The following is a 3,110-nucleotide window of genomic DNA, read 5'->3' on the forward strand; positions in this document are numbered from 1 at the left end:
GCACATTTATCTAGGTTTAACGTTTAAACATTGTTATATGCTTGAACTGTTTTATATCTATAGATTTTATTTTAGGCAAGTCGTGATGATTTGAGAAGGCTAAATTGATCAAACATGTAGGCTATGATCAGCTCACCGTCTGCCACTGGCCACTTGGTCGTTACTTTAAAAAAACTAAAACTTATATTTAACGAACAAAAAATGCTCCAAACGTTTTTAAAAATTAACTTCATAAAAAAATGAAACTAAATATAATCACTTTGCGATTACATACAAAACTATTTTAATAGCTGAAACAGTAGTATAAGCTGTTTTGGGAGAAGGGGAAAAAAAAGACACGCTCGGGTCGGGCTGGTAATTCTGATAAGCTGTCGGACACGGGCCGGGCTAGGGCCTGAGCATCTCGGGTCAGGGCCGGGCTAGGGCCTGAGCATCTCGGGCCAGGGCCTAAATTTGAGGCCCGTGCAGAGCTCTACCTTGATTCACCTTAGCTAACTTGCAACCGGAATTGTCCCACAGATGATCTCTGGGAGGAATTCCTCTGAGAACCCAGCTGCATGACCGCTCTCCTGAGATGTCTTCATTTGTGGTGAGAGGTGCAACAGAGACGTCTCTCTACAACTCAATTAAGGACTCATTAGCATGTCCATTAGAAGGCGTCACTCCTCCAGTCCGCTGATTCTCGGATTCATCAATTCTGACCTTGAAGGACATTTAACCTTGAAATGATCACTCGTAAAACAGTAAAAGGGTTTACCATTAGCATAGCAGCTCTCTTAAACTACTGTGTGTCTTTTGTTGCTAGGACAAGCTAATGGAAGTATAATCAGTAAGTGAGCCAGATGTTATTTCAGTGAATGACTCAAGCTGTTAACTAGTGATTTGTATGTCTTTTTGTCCAATTCATTAACAGAACCAACTCTTGTGAATCAAACTAAACTGTTCATGAAAGACATGTTGTCTCATTGTCAGTTCAGACTGCAAGAACCACTACAAGAACTAAAATATAAAAGAGTAAGAAAAAATATTCAGTTTGTTGTTATTAACAACATGAAGTGCATTAAGCATTATATTACGTCAAGGTTTCCCAAACTTGGGGTTTGTGAAGTGCACTGAGTATATGTAAGCAATAGGTTATTTTAGAAAGGAAAATTTAAAAGATAAAAAAGAGGAATTAGGGAGAATCAATAAATTACAAATAATTTATTGCTATTGTGTAAATAATATGCAATCACGTAATACAAAAAAAAGTAACTGTAGTCTGATTATGAGTATTTTAATATGTAATTTAATCTAATTACAAGTACTTAATTTTTGGAATCTGATTAAGTAATACAGACTACATGTAATCAGTTACTACCCAGCTCTGATTATAATATAATTCATTTTGACATGGTGCTGTAGATTCAGCAACAATATCATATTGAAAGTAAGAACAAGACTCAAAACTGATACAGATTTTATGATATAGATTTTTAATAACTGATTATTAGATATCCAAAACTGACATACTACTACTAATAATAATAATATATAACAATAAATAAAAAAGAACAACTATTATTATTATTAATTTATAATTTTTTTAGTGATATAATTATCAATAATAACTTTAATAACTTTATATTGTAATATTATTTTATTTTTTAATTGCACTATATTTATTTAGCTATTTTTGAATTCATTATCAAAATGACAACAACAACAACTATATTATTATTATTATTAGCTACTACTATATTATTATTATTATTGCCATTATATCTAGACAAAGTTGTTTTTGACTAAATTCATTTTAATCTTTGTTTTGGCCTGTGAACATAAAACTTGGTCTACATCTACTCAATAGATGTAAATGCAATATTTGAAAAGGTTTACGGATTAAATTATTATAATAATGATATCTTATTCTGAACAGCCCCCAGCCCCCTGAACAGCGACATGACATTTTGTCAGTGGTTCGGTATCTCATTCTGTAGGTGCCCGTCCACAGAGAAATCCTAAACATCAAATTTGGACTGGCTCAGATGACAAGCTCTCTCCCTTCACACATGATTTTCATATTGAGTGTGGGCAGAAAAGTTACTCAAGGCTAGAAAGTTGCTGCGTCACACCTGGTTGGTACACAATGTTAGACTGGAGTTACTGCCTAACGCCCACATCATGTATTGGTAGTGTTTAAGGTTCTCAGTATGACAAATCTCCCATCGAAAATAGCTGCGCATTCGCCGTTATACCTGGGGGTGGAAGAATCTCAGCAGGAACTGAAAAGAAAGAGCTGGAGTTCACTCGAACCCCTCTTCTTATCTCTCACCCACCCTCAGTGCCTTTTGGTCTCCCTTCCTCGTTCTTTTCTCTGGCCCATACTGGGCAGTGGATGCTGAGCCAAGGGGGTGGAGGGTATTTTTAGCCAGCACAGTGTGCTGAGACAGTGGAGAGCGTTGTGCCCTCACAAGGACAAATCTCTCCAACTGGGAGAGAAAGTGAGAGAGATCAAGACAGAGAAACATATGAAAAAATGACATTTCTCATTCCTTCCCTACAGAAATAAAGGGTCTTAGGGAAAGGAGAGGTTGTCACATCTCAGGAACATCAGACATCAGATCAAACACCTCTCTCTCTCTTTTCACACGATTCATGAGACTATTTCTCTGTATTTCTGCAGAGGAGGATGTCAGCCCATAGTTATTTAACATTCAGTTGAAAGTGGTCTTCAGTAAAAAGCACTGCTGGAAAGAGGATTCTGGGCAGCAAAAGGCCTTTAAAATGTTGAAACATCTACAATAGAGAAACGTCACAGGGTCAAAAGAAAGCAATACATTTCTTAAAAAAAAATATATATGCACAGTAAATAAAAAACGGATCTCTTTCTTTTGACCCTTTGTTGCTGTATTAAAGGGGTCATATGACGTTGCTAAAAAAGAACATTATGTTGTGTATTTGGTGTAATGAAATGGGTTTATGTGGTTTAAGGTGAAAAAAAAAACACATTATTTTCCACATATTGTACATTATTGTTTCTCTTCTATGCCCCGCCTTTCTGAAATGCATCGATTTTTACAAAGCTCATCGGTCTGAAAAGCGAGGTGTGCTCTGATTTGCCAGCTATC

General features: G+C 36.1%; 1 long non-coding RNA gene across 1 annotated transcript in view; it reads right to left on the minus strand.

Annotated features, from left to right (window-relative positions):
• The window catches only part of LOC107740639 (uncharacterized), a 56,367-nt gene that overhangs the window by 33,864 nt on the left and 19,393 nt on the right, over positions 1–3,110 (minus strand). The gene's annotated exons all lie outside the window — the stretch shown is intronic.

The sequence above is a fragment of the Sinocyclocheilus rhinocerous genome, unplaced genomic scaffold (genome assembly GCF_001515625.1).
Source record: "Sinocyclocheilus rhinocerous isolate Xijiao unplaced genomic scaffold, SAMN03320098_v1.1 scaffold705, whole genome shotgun sequence".
In the NCBI taxonomy this organism is placed as follows: domain Eukaryota; kingdom Metazoa; phylum Chordata; class Actinopteri; order Cypriniformes; family Cyprinidae; genus Sinocyclocheilus; species Sinocyclocheilus rhinocerous.